This window comes from Antechinus flavipes, chromosome 2, assembly GCF_016432865.1.
Source record: "Antechinus flavipes isolate AdamAnt ecotype Samford, QLD, Australia chromosome 2, AdamAnt_v2, whole genome shotgun sequence".
Lineage (NCBI taxonomy): Eukaryota > Metazoa > Chordata > Mammalia > Dasyuromorphia > Dasyuridae > Antechinus > Antechinus flavipes.
The window spans coordinates 144,083,042-144,103,573 of NC_067399.1; positions in this window are offsets into that span (position 1 = coordinate 144,083,042).

Genomic DNA, 20,532 nt, shown 5'->3' on the forward strand with positions numbered 1-20,532 from the left:
ATCTTCTGCTTCCAGGATCACACAGTTTGAGGCTTGGGAGAGAAAGAAGGTAATACTGTAAGGAAAAAATGATCCCAACCATAATATAACAATTTTTTGTTGTTCAGTTGCTTTTCAGTCATATCTGACTCTTCATGACCTCATTTGGAGTTTTTTTTTTTTAATAAATATACTAGAGTCATTTGCTATTTCCTCCTCCAGCTCATTTTACTGATGAGGAAACTGAGGCAAACAGGGTTAAAGGACTTGCCCTGGGTCACACAGCTAGTAAGTGTCTGAGGCCAGATTTAAACTTAGAAAATGTCTTCCTAACTCCAGGTCTTGTCCTCTGTGCCCTATGGTGCCCCAATATATTAGTACCTTATATTTATATGAATATATATATATATATACATATATATGTACATATATATGTACATATATATATTCATGATTTCATTGATCCTTACAATCATGTGAGGTAAATTGGCTTGGTATTATCACCTCCATTTTACAGATGTGAAAACTGATAAGTGGTGAACACAGGACTTGAACTTGTTTTTTTTTGACTCTAAGAAATACATGCCTTCCACCCAACTACATGGCTTCTAGTATAGCCACAATGTTTTCCCTTTGCTTTGTAACCATTGGTAAGTGGCCAGATAGATGATTAGTCACTTCTGGAGGATTTCAACACTGGTAGAAAAGGACTGGCCACATCCTCCTTGAGAAAGAACCTTTTAGTCCAAAGAACTCCTTTTCCTGTGGCTGAATCCAAACTTGCTTTTCAAATACCTTCCTTGTGCCCTGGCAAACACCAGCGCCCAGGAAAATCACTGCAGATGAGCTCTAGAAACCACCTGTGGGAATTTGGAGATGAAAGATAAGCGGATCACTGGCAGTGTTCCCCAGCCCTGTGCTTCCTCATAAAAAGGGGGGGCAAAGGGTAGGAGCCAGTGTCTTACTCACATTCATAGTTATATATGGAACAACTAGGTGGCACAGTGGAGAGTGCCAGGCTGGCATCAGGGAGATCTGGCGTCAAATCTGGACTCAGACACGTAGGAGCTGGACAAGTCACTTAGCCTCTGTCTGCCTCAGTTTCCTCTTCTGTAAAACAATTTGGAGGAGAAATGGACACCAAGAATGGTGACTATTGTTAAGGACCAAATGAAGTCACCTCCATGCAAGAGCTTGAACCTGGGGAAAGGCTTTGTTATACAAATATCAGCTATTACTGTTATTGTTCATCCCTAAGGTCAGAGGACAACCTTTGATGGTTGAAAGGTTGCAGACATTTTGTTTTACTCAGCAGAGACTATTTGGGGGAAGGATCACTGGACTTAAGAGGGAGAGGAAGAAGGGAAGAAATGTTTTTGCTGGAACGTGGCTGCTCTCCCACTCCCTTATCCTGTGGCAGTGAAGTTCTCTGGAGCTCCGTAGCTGTCCGTGAGCCCCCATTCCAGAAGAGGTAGAGAAGCCAGATCATCTATCACTTTGCCTTTCCCTTTACCCGATCATATATTTTTTGCACTAATACGGCAATTTTATTGATGCTACACGACAGAGGGCTCTAGGCTTCTCCCCATGACTACAAGGGTACTTTGGGGTGAAAATGTGAGTTGGGCAGGGGGTCCCCAAGAGGAACATGGGTCAGAAATGGGGCTCCTCCAAGATGGAACTCCTTTTATGGCTGAGGATGAAGATCCTTGGCTTTTCACTTTATAACTCGGAGTTCACGTAAGTCATGAAGTCTACAGCAGGGTTGCCATAACTCTATTGGTCATTGATGAAATGGTTGTTGAGGGCAATACCGGCACCAAGGCAGAAGAGGAACCGTTGCTGTTAAAGGAGCAGGACACAACCTGATCCTCTGTGTAACCCTTAAAGGGTTCACCCGAAGCTCGTTCCCCACTTTCTAGGTATCATCCAGTTTGGCAGGTTTCGCCGCGGCAGGCAGGTACCCCGGAGTCACACGCAGAAGGCTGTGCCTGGGAGCTCCCCGCTAGGCTCAGGAGGGACCTGCCTGCAGCCTTAGTCCCCCAGGCGAAGCAGCAGCACTCCCCTCACACCGCAGCTTGCCAGGGGGCAATCTCCTGTTTTCTGAGTCGCAGCTATGGCACAGAGTGTAGTGCTGGGTCCTTCCACAAGACCAACGTTGTCGTGAATGACCTTGGCCAAAGGGCAAGAAAATGGGTAGCGCAGGGGGCTTTTCTGACAATCTTGAGGGCATTATTTCCCATAACAAACACAGGGGCATCGGCAAAAAGAGCAGGGATAATGGCTCCCCTTCGGGCGAGCCCCAGCCTTCTGCATTGTGGTAAAGACACCGGTGTAGCTCCAACATCTCCCTTTTTAATATTGGTGGGATCCTGGCTCCTGGAAGATTGTAATGATTTTTTTTTAAAATAATTTTCTAAAATTTTAAACTTAAATATAAAAGTGAGAAAAGAAAAAAAAAACACTGCCATGTATATAGCAGGATGCACATGAATTCAATATAAAACAATGAATTTCCATTTCAAAAAAACCTATAGAATAAATACTACATATTGTTTTCGAAGCCACACAGCTTTTCTTTGCTACCTTGTTAATTTTTTTTTGTTCTCTGTTGTGTATTTTTTTACTTTAGTTCCTCCTGACCAAAAAAAGGCTACAATTAAGCATGGATATGGAGATGTAAATATGTGTGTATATATATATACACATATATACAACATAGATGCTATACACTCATACACACACACACACACACACACACACACAAGATCGTACTATGCTTTTATCTAATTGTCCTCTGTTTCTCTGAAGGTGAATAGCATCTTTCTTCATAAATCCAGGTCTTTCTATGTTTTCCTAAATCAACCAGTTCATCATTTTCTACCCTACACTGGTATTTCAATCATATATCTGAGAGATTATCTATGAAAGTTTTTCCCCAATTTCTTCCTATTCTTGGCTATTAGTATTACACACACACACACACACACACACACACACACACATCACACACATTTTATATATATATATATATATATATATTCTTATAAAATTGGTTTTATAGATACAAGAAAAATTTAATTTAAAATAATTAAAATTGTACTTTTTATACTTCAACAATGCTCTTCGTTATAATATAATTTAAGTCTGATATTACTGAAGTGATTTCCTTTACATCTTTTTTCCCCCGGTTTCTTTGAAATTCCTGACATTTTGCTCTTCCAAATGAACTTTGTTATTATTATTTTTTTCTAACTCAGTAAAATTATATGCCAGTAATTTAATTGGGATGACATTGAATAAATAATTAAGTAAAATTGCCATTTTAAAAATTATATTGGCTTTACCTACCCATGAAAAATAAATATTACTTTAATTATTTAGATTTGAGTTTATTGTATAAAAATATTTTATGTTTATGTTCATATAGTTCCTGTGTCTATTTTTGCAGGTATATACCAGATAGATGTGTGTATATTATCTATCTATCTATCTATCTATCTATCTATCTATATATATATACATAGGTATGTATATATATAGATAGTGAGATGTTTCACTATCTTTTCAATTTTTCATTCATTTTCTCTTTAACCTGAAAGCTTTGAAACTTGGCTATGATATTCCTCTATGGTTTCTTTTTGGGATTTCTTTCAGATGGTGATTGGTGGATTTTTTTTTCTATTTCTGCTTTGCCTTCTTGTTTTAGAACTTAAGAGCATACATAAATATGTATGTATGTGTATATACATAGATCTATGTACACATAAATATACACATACAATATGTATGTATATGTATATGTGTGTATAAATGGATATTTCCCTCTTTAATCTATTCCTGACAAGAGTAAGGTTCCAGCACTACCTGTTCATCCCCCACTAGCTTTTTCCATACCAATTTTCTTTTATGCATTTAAATAATTACTCTTTTATCTCTCCCTACATAGTTTTATTTTTTTAGAATCACCCCATCATGCTCAACTCAGGCCAAGTCTTTATTTTAAGCTATCTAAATAATGAAAATCCTAAGAATAGTAATATTTCCACACACATGAAATAAACAATTTGACTTTTTTGAGTCATCTATAATAGGTCTTTAATGTTTACCTTATAGTTCTCCTAGATGCTATATGCCAAATTGTTTCTTAAATTTTGGGGGTTTTATCACAAAAATCTGAAAAAAATTGAATATATGTCAGTTCATTTAATATCTTCCCTTTTTTTTCATTCAGAATTATACTTACTTTGCAAGTTATCCTTGCTCATAACCCCAGTTTTTCTGCTCTGTAGAATATAGTATTCTAAGATCTCCTTCAATGTAGTAGCTGCTAAGTTTTGTGTAATCCTTGTAACTCCATGTATTTGAACTGTTTTTTCTTGTTGCTTCCAGCATTTTCTCTTTAACCTGAAAGCTTTGAAACTTGGCTATGATATTCCTCTAGAGTTTCTTTTTGGGATTTCTTTCAGATGGTGATTGGTGGATTTTTTTTTCTATTTCTGCTTTGCCTTCTTGTTTTAGAACTTAAGAGCAATTTTTCTTGATAGTTTCTTATAATATTGCATCAAGATTCTTTTTTTAATCATATTTTTTCAGGAAGTCTGATTGTTATATTATTTCTCCTTGATCTGTTCTCCAGATCAGTTGTTTTTCTGATGAGATGTTTCACTATCTTTTCAACTTTTCATTCTTTTGATTTTGCTTTATAATTTATTTATTCATTTTTTGGTGTCTTAGAATGTCATTAGCTTCTCTTTGCCCAATTTTAGTTTTCAAGGAATTATTTTCTTCCTTAAATTTTTGATGCTCTATTTCAAGTTGACTTTTTTTTCATTATTTTCTTGATGTTCTTGGATTATTCTTGCCTTTTTTTTTCTAATTTTCCCTCAAACTCTCTTATTTGATTTTTAATGTACTTTTTGAGTTTTTCCAAGAATTCTTTTTGTGCTGTATCCCATTTAATGTTTTTGCATTGAAAAAAGAGGGTTTTTTTGTTTGTTTGTTTGTTTTAGCTCTATTACTTTCATCTAAATATGCACCCAGGTCTTCTCTATCCTCATAGTAACTATCCATGGTTGAGTTCTTTTCTCCTTTGCTTACTCATTTTTAATTATTTTTTGTTTTATTTTGTTTTTAGTACCTTCTAGTGTTATCAAGTAGTAGTCAGGAGAATGGGGAAATGATACCTCTAGCCTCAGGTCCCTCTTACTGTTATTTTCTGAAGTCTGTCTCTTCTCCACTCCTATGCCATGGTTAAGGGCCCCAGCTAAATCATCCCACAAATGATCTTGCTCTGTGTGATTCCTCTGCTGGCTTCAGACTATAGGGGTTCTCTTTATATTGGAATGAAAACCAGGGAGTCTGCTCTCCTGCAAGTGCCCACAGTCTATAGGAACCCCACCCTTGCTACTGCATTTACTAGGGATGAATGCAACCAAGCTATTTGGGGCATCCCCTGATGGTGGAAGGGACTTCAATCTTTTTTATTCAGCCATCAGATCTGCACACTGTCTACAAAATGGAAGTTTATAGGCTGAACTGCTTCTCAACCCAGCTGTTCCCAGGGCTTGTTGTTGGTTGATTCTACAGGGTTGACCAAGGGTGTTTGCACTTCACTCAGGCTAAACCTCCATCTTCAGAGGTTGGGTATTTTCTCAAATTACCTTAGAAGGACAATTGCTTTACCACACATTTATTTGTGCTTCCTTGAAGTAGATGTTAGTCTTTTTTGTGGAGGAAATTTGGAGAGCTGAAAGTTTTCTGACCTATTATTCTGCAGTTTTCCCAGAATCTTCCCCAGGAATGGCTTTTCCCTTATCAACAGCTTTCCATTGTCAACTTTGATAATGCTGTGGAATCATATTGAAACATAAACCATGTAGGTGAGGTCAGAGTAGGGGTCATTGATGGCCACCGTTTAATGCAGTCATATCACCAGGTGTCCAATATAAACAAATTTGACCCTGACCTTCATCAAATTGTTTTAGGGATGCTCCAGAAGCAGAAGATACTGGCACCCAGCTGAGGAGAAGAGCTGAGAGCCCCACTCATTCTTATGTCATGTATTAGAATCATATACTGTCAGAATTACAAGGGCCCTTTGGACCATTGGACACTCTGTGCAGGACAGCTAGCCCCACCCCAGCAACCTCACTCCCAAGCACAAGCCAACAGTTAGGCCTTGACCCCATTGTTGACCATTGAAACGTCACTGGCCAATAGTGGGACCCTGTCCCTAGGGCCTATCAGAAGAGAGGCCCTGTTTCCATAGCAACCTAGCAGCAGGATCCCATTCCTAAAATGGACTAATAGTTAAACTCCACACCCAAAGGAAGAATAATAGAGAGGCTCCACCACATAACATAAGCCAAAAGGAAAGCTTGTTCCTCAGAGAAAGCAAGCAGCTAATCCCTGACGCCCACTGAAAGCCAGCAGAAAGACCCAGAACCCTAGCACAAATAAAACACCAAGTCACCAAAAAAGGTGGAAAAAAAGGGGCAAGACCCAAAAAAGAGCCTGACTAGAGAAAGTTACCATGGTTATTGGGAGGATCAAGGCATATACTTAGAAGAGGACAATAGTGACAAAATGGCTACATGTGAAGTCTCAAAGAAAAATATAATTTGGTTTCAGGACCAAAAAGAATTCCTGGGAGCTTACAAAGGATTTTTAAAAGGAAATTGGAGAAGTAGAAATAAAATTGGAAAAAGAAATGAGAGTAATGCAAGAGAATCAGAAGGAAAGAATCAATAGAATAAGGGAAAAGGTATAAAAATTTACTGAGGAAAATTATTTCTAAAAAAATAGAATTGGCCAAATGGAAAAGGAAGTAAAAAACTCATTAAAGAAAATAATTCCTTAAAAATTAGAATTCAACAGTTAGAAAGTAATGACTCTATGAGACATCAAGATCCAATTAAACAAAATTTTAAAATGAAAAAAAATAGTAGAAGAAAATATGAAATTTCTTACTAGAAAAACAATTGATCTAGAAAGTAGATCCAGAAGAGATAATATAAGAGTTATTGGGGATTTATCTGAAAGCTATATAAAAAAAGCCTGGACATCTTTTTTTTTTTTTAGGTGAATTTATTTATTTAAAACTTAAATGCAAAATTAAAAAAAAATTGAATAGAAAAAGGCAGAAAAAGGGAAAAACTTGTCATGTGCACAGCAAAACATCAAGAAAAATTCAAAATATGCTATAATAACTTTTCATTTCAAGAAAGCATATATAATAATAGAAAACATTATATTCATAACTGTCCATCTTTGCTTCTGTGTAGATTTTCTTTTGTTCTCAGCTGTTCAATATATAATGTTATAAATACATATATCCTGCTTAACTCTAACCTGCTTGGGAGAGGTGAGGAGGAGGAAAGGTGGGGAAAAAATATTAAACATACATATACACACACACACTCCTACAAACATAGACACATACATGCACCTACATGTATGTATATACATATGAACATATGCATATACACATACATAAAATATATGATTAAACAATATTAATATGGCTGACATATAATGTAGATTTCTTTATTGATTGAATCTTTTTAGTTTGACTTATCTGAGTTCAATGATTACTACTTCTTTTTTCCTTAATAATTTCTACTCTGATCATTGTTATTGTGTTTGTATATATTTCTTATTTCCTATCCCTGCTAACTCTTCTATTTTACTTTTACCTATTAATATGTCTTGCTATTTCTTAACCTCCCCACCAACTCCCCATTCCTCCCTTGTTTTCTCCCCCACCTTCTTTTTTCTCCCTCTTTATTCCATTCCTATTAATCAACGTACCCTTCTATACCCAACTTTATTCTATTCCCTCCCACTAATTCTTTATAGATTTTAAAGGGTTCTATAACATTCTTGGTATATGTATGTTTTGTTCCCATCTTTAAGTCATTCCTGATGTGAGTAGGTTTTCAGAACTATCAGCCCTTCTCCCCAGTCTAATTTTTCTATGTAAGTTCTTGCTTTTGCACTCCATTTGTATAGCATAATCATCATTTTTACCTTTTTCTAAATGGTTTTGCTTTTTAGAGTCACATCATACTCAGCTATACCCCAAACTTTGTTTTGGATTACCCAGTTACCAAATTCAATCTTAGTCATGGTTCATATTTCCACATATAAAATACAAATCATTTATCCATACTGAGTCCCTTGAAATTCATTTTTGATGTCTTTCTTATATGTTAAATATTCTATTGAGTTAAGGTTTGCCTGAAACAAAATAATGAAAATCAAGCAGTTCATTGAATGTCCTTTCTCCCTCCTTTCAATATTACACTGAATTTTCTTTGATGTAATATTTTTAATCACAATCCTACTTCTTTTGATTGTTGACATATTGTATTCCAGGACCTGTGGTCTTTTGTTGTAGTTGCTGATAAATCTTGTGCGATTCTAATTGTAGCTCTAGCATTTTCGAATTGGTCTTTTTGCTTATTTGTTGTTGTTGGGTTTTTGTTGTTGTTGTAGTAAAATTATCTCTTTGATTTGGGGGTAAAAAAGAGAATATAAGAAATTTAATAAGGTTAAACTGTTTATATTTCTATATAATAAAATAACATTTGTAATTTAACAACTTTATTATTATAAGAGCAATTAGAAGGAATATATGTAGACAAAGGGTGTGAATCTAAAGTGACTTTGATGAAATGATTTACCCTCTCCTCCCAAAAAAGGGTGGGAAAGAAAATTGCATGGGAAGAAGAAAGGGAGAGAGTGACTGAATAGAGTAAATTTTCTCACATAAAAAAAATGAAGAAAGAGCTATTATAATGGAAGAGAAAATATGGAGAGGGACCTGACAAACAAAGCCTAAACCATACTTTTATCAAAACGGATTCAAAGAGGAAATAACATAAATACTTAGTTGGATATAGAAATCTACCTTACCCTACATGAAAGTAAGAGGGATGGGCATAAGAGAAAGGGGAAAGGAGGGGACTTAAAAAAGAGTGGGTATATTAGGGGAGATGGTGATCAGAAATAAAACACTTGTAAGAAGGGAAAGAATGAGGGTAAGAAAAATGGGGAGATAAGCAAAAAATAGCATGGAGGAAAATACATAATTATCATAACCATAAATATGAATAGGGTGAACTCACCCATAAAATGAAAGCTGATAGTAGGATGGATTAAAAACCAGAATTATATATTATATTACTAACAAGATACACATCTGAAGCAGAATGATTCATATAGGGTAAAAGTAAGAAGCTATAACAGAATCTCTTATGCTTCATCTGAAGCAAAGGCAACAGGGGTAGCAATCGTGATCTCAGAAAGGAAAAATGAAAAGAGATCTAAATAAAAGAAGGAAACCATATCTTGCTGAAAGGTACCATAGACAATGAAGTCATATCAATGCTAACTATATATGCACCAAATGATATAGCATCTAATTTTTTATTTTTGTCTCTTTATTTTTATTTTTTTTCATTTAACACTATTTTATCTCCCCCTAATTGCATGTAAAAATAGTTTTCAACATTCACTTTTATAAAATTTTGAGTTCCATTTTTTTCTACCTCTTTTTCTTTCCTCTCTCCTTCCCAAGACAGCAAGCAGTCTGATATAGGTTATACACATACAATCATTTTCAACATAATTCCATATTAGTCATATTGGAAAAGAAAAATCAAAACAGAAGGGAAGAGCAACTCTTTAAAAATATAGAATTGGTGAAATGGAAAAAAGAGAAAAACTCCTTAAAAAAAGAATTGGTGAAATGGGAAAAAAAATCTAATGAACAGATCAACTCTTTTAAAAGTAAAATTGGCCGAACTTCCGGTTAAGATGGCGGAGAGGAGGCTCACAGTTGCATAAGCTCCGCGCTTTCTCTCACTATCCACTTCATTACAAGCCTCTGAATCAATGCTTGACTGAAAAAAACCCACAAATAGCTACCAAGAGAAGCCATCCTTGAGATCCGCCAAGAAAGGTCTGTCTTTACTGGAGGGCTGGGGCGGTTTTAGATCGGGCGCAGGCTGAGGGCAGCGGCAGTGAGAGCTCGGGAGCAGACTGGAGAGGGGGTGGGGAGTGATCGCAGCCATCTCTGCGGGGAGAGCTTCGCTACAGGTTTGGAACCTGCAGCAAGTCAACAGCCCAGCAGAGAAGCTAAAAACACCGGGGCTGAAGAATACAACCGCAAACAGCTGGAGTCTCTCAGGACCTGGCCGCCCCCCCCCCCCCTTTCCCCCCTCAGTGACTCAGCACGCTCTGGGATCTCAGAGCGCAGGCGCAGCACAGTCCTGCTAGTGCCTCACTGCTGCCCCCTGCAGTCTGTAGAGGAAGCTCGATAACACACCCAGCCCCCCCCCAAAGAAAGACTCCAGTTTTTTCTGTTTTTCTTTGGTAGTTTGTCTCTGATTAATAGACAGAATGAGCAAGAAGCTGAAGAGGACTTTAACCCTTGACAGCTTCTATACAGATAGAGAGCAGACTCTAAATCCTGAGGAGACTAAAAACAGGCAGTCCCTAGGTGATTCCCCAAAGGAGGAGATCGTCTGCTCCTCAGCACAGATGAACCTCATAGAAGTGATTAAAAAGGCTCTCACAAGGGAGCTAGAAGAAAAATGGGAAAAGGAGAGGGAGGCTCTGCAAAAGGAGAGGGAGGCTTGGCAAAAGAGCCTGGAGAAGTCAGTTAAAGAGAGAGTGGATAAAGAAGTAAAATCCTTGAAAAATAGGATTAGTGAACTGGAAACAGAAAACAGCTCTCTAAAAAACAAAATTGGCGAAATGGAAAAAAATTCCACAGAACAAAAGAACTCAATGGGACAATTAGAGAAAGATTTTAAAAAAGTGAGTGAAGAGAATACTTCACTGAAAATCAGAATTGAACAGGTGGAATTGAATGACTCGAGGAGACAAGAAGAATCAGTCAAGCAAATCCAAAAAAATCAAACAATGGAGAAAAATGTGAAATACCTTCTGGGGAAGACAACAGACCTGGAAAACAGATCCAGGAGAGACAATCTGAGAATCATTGGACTCCCAGAAAAACACGATGAAAAAAAGAGCCTGGACACCGTCTTCCAGGAAATTATCAAAGAGAACTGCCCAGAAGTCATAGGAACAGAGGAAAAAATAAACATTGAAAGGATTCATCGATCACCCACTGAAAGGGATCCTAAAATCAAAACACCAAGGAATATAGTGGCCAAATGCCAGAACCCTCAGATGAAAGAAAAAATATTGCAAGCGGCTAGAAAAACCCAATTCAAGTATCAAGGAGCCACAATAAGGATCACCCAGGATCTGGCAGCATCCACATTAAAAGATCGAAGGGCCTGGAATATGATATTCCGAAAGGCTAAGGAACTTGGTATGCAACCAAAAATAACTTACCCAGCGAGAATGAGCATCTTTTTCCAGGGAAGAAGATGGACATTCAACGAAGTAAGCGAATTTCATCTATTTCTGATGAAAAAACCAGAACTTAACAAAAAGTTTGATCTACAAATATAGAACTCAAGAGAAATCTAAAAAGGTAAAGATTAATCTTGGGAACTATATTTTGACTATATAGATGTATAAAGAATACATGTATACCTTGTTCTAGAAATTGATGTGGAAAGGACATTGTACCAGAAAAAGGGTAAAGTGGGGGTAGTACATCTCATGAAGAGGCATAGGAAACCTATTATATCTGAGAGAAAGAATGGAGGGGGATGAATATAGTGGGTATCTTACTGCCTTCAGAATTGGCTTTAAGTGAAAAATCTTAAGACATATTCAATCTATGGTGAAACTTCTCCCATCTCATTGAAAAGTGAGAAGGGAAAAGTGGAAAGGGAAGGAATAAGCTAAGCGGAAGGGAATACGGGAACTGGGAGGGAAAGGGGTAAGATAGGGGGAGGAACTCTAAGGCGGGGGGAGGGACACTAAAAAGGGAGGGCTGTGAGAAGCAAGGGGTGCTCACAAGCTTAATACTTGGAAGGGGGGGAAAGGGGAAAGAAGGGAGGAAAGCATAAACCGGGGTTAACAAGATGGCAAGTAATACAGAATTGGTCATTCTAACCATAAACGTGAACGGGGTAAACTCCCCCATAAAGAGGAAGCGGTTAGCAGAATGGATTAAAAGCCAGAATCCTACAATATGTTGTTTACAGGAAACACACCTGAAGCGGGGAGATACATGCAGGTTAAAGGTAAAAGGTTGGAGCAAAATCTACTATGCTTCAGGTGAAGTCAAAAAAGCAGGGGTAGCCATCCTGATCTCAGATCAAGCTAAAGCAAAAATTGACCTAATTAAAAGAGATAAGGAAGGACACTATATCTTGCTAAAGGGTAGCATGGATAATGAAGCACTATCTATATTAAACATATATGCACCAAGTGGGGTAGCATCTAAATTCTTAAAAGAGAAACTAAGAGAGCTGCAAGAAGAAATAGACAGTAAAACTATAATAGTGGGAGATCTTAACCTTGCACTCTCAGAATTAGATAAATCAAACCAGAAAATAAATAAGAAAGAAGTCAAAGAGGTAAACAGAATACTAGAAAAGCTAGATATGATAGATCTCTGGAGAAAATGTAATGGAGACAGAAAGGAATACACTTTCTTTTCAGCAGTTCATGGAACCTATACAAAAATTGACCATATATTAGGACATAAAAACCTCAAACTCAAATGTAGTAAGGCAGAAATAGTAAATGCATCCTTTTCAGACCACGATGCAATGAAAATTACATTCAACAAAAAAGCAGGGGGAAGTAGACCAAAAAATAATTGGAAACTAAATAATCTCATACTAAAGAATGATTGGGTAAAACAGCAAATCATAGACATAATTAATAACTTCACCCAAGAAAACGATAATAATGAGACATCATACCAAAATGTATGGGATGCAGCCAAAGCGGTAATAAGGGGAAATTTCATATCTCTAGAGGCCTATTTGTATAAAATAGAGAAAGAGAAGGTCAATGAATTGGGTTTGCAATTAAAAATGCTAGAAAAGGAACAAATTAAAAACCCCCAGTCAAACACTAAACTTGAAATTCTAAAAGTAAAAGGTGAGATCAATAAAATTGAAAGTAAAAAAACTATTGAATTGATTAATAAAACTAAGAGTTGGTTCTATGAAAAAACCAACAAAATAGACAAACCCTTAGTAAATCTGATTAAAAAAAGGAAAGAGGAAAATCAAATTGTTAGTCTTAAAAATGAAAAGGGAGAACTCACCACTAACGAAGAGGAAATTAGAGCAATAATTAGGAGTTACTTTGCCCAACTTTATGCCAATAAATTCGACAACTTAAATGAAATAGAAAAATACCTCCAAAAATACAGCTTGCCCAAACTAACAGAGGAAGAAGTAAATATCCTAAACAGTCCCATCTCAGAAAAAGAAATAGAACAAACTATCAATCAACTCCCTAAGAAAAAATCCCCAGGACCAGATGGATTTACATGTGAATTCTACCAAACATTTAAAGAACAATTAACTCCAATGTTATATAAACTATTTGAAAAAATAGGGATTGAAGGAGTCCTACCAAACTCCTTTTATGACACAGATATGGTACTGATACCTAAACCAGGTAGGCTGAAAACAGAGAAAGAAAATTATAGACCAATCTCCCTAATGAATATTGATGCTAAAATCTTAAATAAAATATTAGCAAAAAGATTACAGAAAATTGTCACCAGGATAATACACTATGACCAAGTAGGATTTATACCAGGAATGCAGGGCTGGTTCAATATTAGGAAAACTATTAGCATAATTGACTATATCAATAACCAAACAAACAAAAACCACATGATCATCTCAATAGATGCAGAAAAAGCATTTGATAAAATCCAACATCCATTCCTAATAAAAACACTTGAGAGCATAGGAATAAATGGACTTTTCCTTAAAATAGTCAGGAGCATATATTTAAAACCATCAGTAAGCATCATATGCAATGGGGAAAAACTGGAACCTTTCCCAGTAAGATCTGGAGTGAAGCAAGGTTGCCCACTATCACCATTATTATTTAATATCGTATTAGAAACACTAGCCTCGGCAATAAGAGTCGAGAAAGATATAAAAGGAATTAGAGTAGGCAATGAGGAAACCAAACTATCACTCTTTGCAGATGATATGATGGTATACCTAGAGAACCCCAGAGATTCTACCAAAAAGCTATTGGAAATAATTCATAATTTTAGCAAAGTAGCTGGCTACAAAATAAATCCCCATAAATCCTCAGCATTTTTATACATCACCAACAAAACCCAACAGCAAGAGATACAAAGAGAAATTCCATTCAGAATAACTGTTGATACCATAAAATATTTGGGAATCTATCTACCAAAGGAAAGTCAGGAATTATATGAGCAAAATTATAAAAAAGTCTCCACACAAATAAAGTCAGACTTAAATAATTGGAAAAATATTAAGTGCTCTTGGATCGGCCGAGCGAACATAATAAAGATGACAATACTCCCTAAACTAATCTATTTATTTAGTGCTATACCAATCAGACTTCCAAGAAAATATTTTATTGATCTAGAAAAAATAACAACAAAATTCATATGGAACAATAAAAAGTCGAGAATCTCAAGGGAATTAATGAAAAAAAAATCAAATGAAGGTGGCCTAGCTGTACCTGATCTAAAATTATATTATAAAGCAGCAGTCACCAAAACCATTTGGTATTGGCTAAGAAATAGATTAGTGGATCAGTGGAAAAGGCTAGGCTCACAAGACAGAATAGTCAATTATAGCAATCTAGTGTTTGACAAACCCAAAGCCCCTAACTTCTGGGAAAAGAATTCATTATTTGATAAAAACTGCTGGGATAATTGGAAATTAGTATGGCAGAAATTAGGCATGGACCCACACTTAACACCATATACCAAGATAAGATCAAAATGGGTCTATGACCTAGGCATAAAGAACGAGATTATAAATAAATTAGAGGAACATAGAATAGTTTATCTCTCAGACTTGTGGAGGAGAAAGAAATTTGTGACCAAAGATGAACTAGAGACCATTACTGATCACAGAATAGAAAATTTCGATTACATCAAATTAAAAAGCCTTTGTACAAATAAAACTAATGCAAACAAGATTAGAAGGGAAGCAACAAACTGGGAAAACATTTTCACAGTTAAAGGTTCTGATAAAGGCCTCATTTCCAAAATATATAGAGAACTGACTCAAATTTATAAGAAATCAAGCCATTCTCCAATTGATAAATGGTCAAAGGATATGAACAGACAATTTTCAGAGGATGAGATTGAAACTATTACCACTCATATGAAAGAGTGTTCCAAATCATTATTGATCAGAGAAATGCAAATTAAGACAACTCTGAGATACCACTACACACCTGTCAGATTGGCTAAGATGACAGGAAAAAATAATGATGAATGTTGGAGGGGATGCGGGAAAACTGGGACACTAATGCATTGTTGGTGGAGTTGTGAACGAATCCAACCATTCTGGAGAGCAATCTGGAATTATGCCCAAAAAATTATCAAAATGTGCATATCCTTTGATCCAGCAGTGTTTCTATTGGGCTTATATCCCAAAGAAATACTAAAGAAGGGAAAGGGACCTGTATGTGCCAAAATGTTTGTAGCAGCTCTGTTTGTAGTGGCTAGAAACTGGAAAATGAATGGATGCCCATCAATTGGAGAATGGCTGGGTAAATTGTGGTATATGAATATTATGGAATATTATTGTTCTGTAAGAAATGACCAGCAGGATGAATACAGAGAGGCTTGGAGAGACCTACATGAACTGATGCTAAGTGAAATGAGCAGAACCAGGAGATCATTATACACTTCGACAACGATATTGTATGAGGACATATTTTGATGGAAGTGGATGTCTTTGACAAAGAGACCTGAGTTTCAATTGATAAATGACGGACAAAAGCAGCTACACCCAAAGAAAGAACACTGGGAAACGAATGTGAACTATCTGCATTTTTGTTTTTCTTCCCAGATTATTTATACCTTCTGAATCCAATTCACCCTACGCAACAAGAGAACTGTTCGGTTCTGCAAACATATATTGTATCTAGGATATACTGCAACATATCCAACATATAAAGGACTGCTTGCCATCTAGGGGAGGGGGTGGAGGGAGGGAGGGGAAAAATAAATCGGAACAGAAATGAGTGTCAATATAATGTAATTATTAAATAAAAAATTAAAAAAAAAAAAAGTAAAATTGGCCAAATATAAAAGGAAGTAAAAAAGTTAACTGAAGAAAATTCACTGCAAATTAGAAATGAATAAATGGAAGTGAATGATTTAATGAGACACCAAAAATCAAGCAAACTAAACCCAAAAAATGAAAAATAGAAGAAAATGTAAAATACCTCATTGGAAAAATAAGTGACTTAGAAAATAGGTCCGGGAGAGACAATCTAAGAATTACTGGATTACCTGAAAACCATGAAGAAAAAAAAAGACAACATTTTCAAGAAATCATCAAGGAAAATTGCCCTGATATTCTAAAACCAGAGGTAAAAAGAGTATGCTATTGACCCCTAAAAGAGATCCTAAAATGAAAATTCCAAGGAATATCATAGCTAAATTCCAGAATAATCAGATCAAGGAAAAAATATTGTAAGCAGCCAGAAAGAAACAATTCAAATATCAAGGATCCACAAAACAAAAGTGAAAAACCACATGAAATAAAAAACAAAAAAGTGAAAATAGTATGTTTTAAATGCATCCAGTCTCCATAGTTCTTTCTCAATAGCATCTAAATTTTTGAAGAAGTTGGATGAGTTAAAGGAGAAAATAGATAATAAAACTATACTAGTAGGACATTTCAACTTTCCCTTCTCAGAACTAGATAAATCTAATCACAAAATAAATAAGAAAGAAGTTAAGGAGTTGAATAAAATTATGGAAAATTTAGATATGATAGATTTCTGGAGAAAACTGAATGGGAATAAAAAGTAATATACCTTTTCTCAGTAGTACATAGCACCTACACAAAATTTGAACATATAAAATCCCACAAATACAGATAAGTATAAATAATAAGCACATTCTTTTCATATCATAATGCAATAAAAATTGCATTCAATAATGGATAATGGAAAGAAAGATTAAAATTAATTGGGAATTAAATAATCCTAAAAATCAAGTGGGTCAAGGAACAAATCACAGAAACAATTAACAACTTTATTAAAGAAAATGATATAAATGAGATCAATATTTGTGGGATGCAGCCAAATTGATACTTAGGGAAAATATTATATCTTTAATTCCTTAGAGAAAAAGCAGATCAATGAATTGGGCATGCAATTGAGAAAACTAGAAAATGAACAAATTAAAAATCCCAATAAAACATCAAATTGGAAATACTGAAAATCAAAGGTGAGATTAATAAAACTGAAAATAAGAAAACAATCGAACTAATAAATAAAATTAAATACTTATGAAGAAAAAACAATAAAATAGATAAACCATTGGTCAATTTGATTTTCAAAAAAAAAGAAAAGAAGAAAACCAAATTATTGGTATCAAAAATGAAAGGGTGAATTCACCATAATGAAGAGAAAATTAAGACAAATTTTCAGAGCTATTTTGCCTAATTATATGCCATTAAATTTGACAATCAAAATGAAATGGATGAATATTTACCAAAATATAAATTATGCAGATTAATAGAACAAGAAATAAAATATTTAAATAGCCAATCTTAGCAAAAGAAATTGAATAAGCTATCAGTGAACTTTCTAAGAAAAAATTCCTAGGACCAGATGGATTCACAAGTGAGTTCTATCAAACATTTAAAGATCAATCCCAATACTATATAAATTATTTGGAAAAATAGATGAAGAAATAGTCCTATCAAAGTCCTTTTATGGTACTGATACTCAAATCAGGAAGAACTAAAACAGAGAAACAAAATTATAGACCAATTACCCTAATGAATGAAAGTTTAAACAAAATGTTAGCCAAGAGATTGTAGCAATATATCACAAGGATCGTACACTATGATTGGGTGAGATTTATGCCAAGAATGCAAGGCTGGTTCAAATTTAGGAAAACTGCTAGCAAAACTGACTCAATAATAATAATAAATATCAATAATAAAACAAACAGAAATCATATGATTATCTCAATAGATGCAGAAAAAGCTTTTGTCAAAAATATAGCAACACTCCTATTAAAAACATTAGAGAGCATAGGAATAAATGAAGCTTACCTTAAAATAATAAGTAATATTTCTCTAAAACCATTAGCAAACACTATCTGTAATGGAGATAAGCAAGATGCCTACCAATACAATCCATGGTGAAGCAGTGATTCTCATTGTCACTGCTGTTATTTAATATTGTACTAGAAATGTTAACTATAGCAATAAAAGAAAAGAAATTGAAAGAATAAAAGTTGGCAATGAGGAAACAAAATTAACACTTTTTGCATATGATATGATGTTATACATAGGAAACTCTAGAGAATCAACTCAAAAAATACTTGAAATTATTAACAGGTTTAGCAAAGTTGCATTATATAAAATAAATCCTCATAAATCATTAATATTTTTATATATTACTAACAAAGTCCAGCAACAAGAGATAGAAAGAGAAGTTCCATTTAAAATAACAGGAGACAATATCAAATACTTGGCAGTCTATCTGCCAAGACACACCCAGGAACTCTATGAACATAACTATAAAACACTTTTCATACAAATATAGTCATATTTAAACAGTTGGAAAAACATCAATTACCCATACCAAACCAATATAATAAAATGACAAATCTTCCTAACTTAATTTATTTATTCAGTGCCATACCAATCAAACTGCCCAAAAATATTTTCTAGAGCTAGATAAAATAACAAAAATTTTGGAAGAAGAAAATTTCAAGGATCTCAAGTAAATAAATGAAAAAAAAATGTGAAAGAAGGTAGTCTAATCATGCCAGATTTCAAGCTGTATTATAAAGTGGTGATTAGCAAAACAATTTGGTACTGACTAAGAAATAGAGTGGTGTCATAGTGGAATAGATTAGGTACAAATTATATTATAGTAAAATGACCAAACAATCCTGTATACGATAAACCAAAAGATCTAAACTTTTGGACAAAAACTCTTTATTTGACAAAAACTTCTGGGAAAACTGTAAAACAGTATGGCAGAAATTAGGTATAGCCCAGCATTTCATACTATATATCAAATAAAGTCGAAATGGGTACATATAATGGGTATACCTAACAAATTAAGAGAACATGGAATATTTTATCTATCATATTTATGGATAAAGGAAAAATTTAGGACCAAAGAAGACATAGATAACATCACAAAATATAGAATAGGTCATTTTGATCATACAAAATTTAAAAGTTTTTGCACAAACAAAACAAAATTATTTTTTAAAAACGTGGAGGAAATTTTTTGCAACTAATATCTCTGATAAAGCTCTCATTTCTCAAATATAGAGAGAACAGAACCAAATTTGTAAAAATACATGTCATTTTTCAGTTGATAAAATGTCACAAGATATGAACAGGCAGTTTTCAAACAAAGAAATCAAAGCTATTTGAAGTCATAAGAAAATGTTCTAAATCACTATTGATCAGAGAATTAAAAGAACTCACCTATCAGAGTGACTAATCTGACAAAAAAGAAACATGTTGAATGTTGGAAGGAATGTGAGGAAACTGGGCACTAATATACTGTTAGTGAAGTTGTGAACTGATTGAAGCACTCTGCAGAGCAATTTGAAACTATGTCCAAAGGGCTATAAAATTGTGCTTACTATTTTATCTAGCAATACCATAGCTATGTCTATATTCCAAGGACATCCAAAAAAGGGGAAAGGACCTATTAGTTCAATTTTCATAGGATCTGTACTATAAGATTAACAAGACGATTTTCAAAATTCCATTCCAAATACATATGTACATCTCATTTTCCTAATCATTTGAAACACTGGTATTATTTTTGTCGTCCAATTCCTTGATAGCTCTTCTGGAGTTTGTGTTAATTATCAGTTTTCAATGTATTCAGTTTCTTCAGCTCATCCCACTTCAGATTTAAACAGTTCCTCAATTTCTTTTCTCTTTTCATCTGATCTGAGTTTAGGAATGAAATGATTTCTTAGAGTACCCTACATTGCATTTTCAATACACTGTTGTGTGACTTTGAGTTAAGGATGCCATTAAAAGCAATGAGGAAAATTTGCCTTTAGCTGGCAAAATCTATTTCTACTTTTATTATGTGATAGTACTTACTACTTAATCAAAATGTATATAATTTTCATTTGCATTCTTGGTCTGCTCATATTATTGCATGACACCATTTATATCAAAGCATTTCTCGAAGTTCAGGCATGAATTTTTTTTTTCTGAAAATTTTTCTTACCTTCCTATGATCTTCAAGGAGCATCACTTGCTCACCTGTGCTCATATTAAGGTGATAATCAATGGTGATTCTGATCAGGGACAATCCTTTGCCTCCCTATTTGTTTCTAAGATTCATAGTAATAATTTCATCACTCTGGTTGGGGTGCCAAGCCAGCTAATGGTTTTGTCAGAGCCCAAATAGCCATTT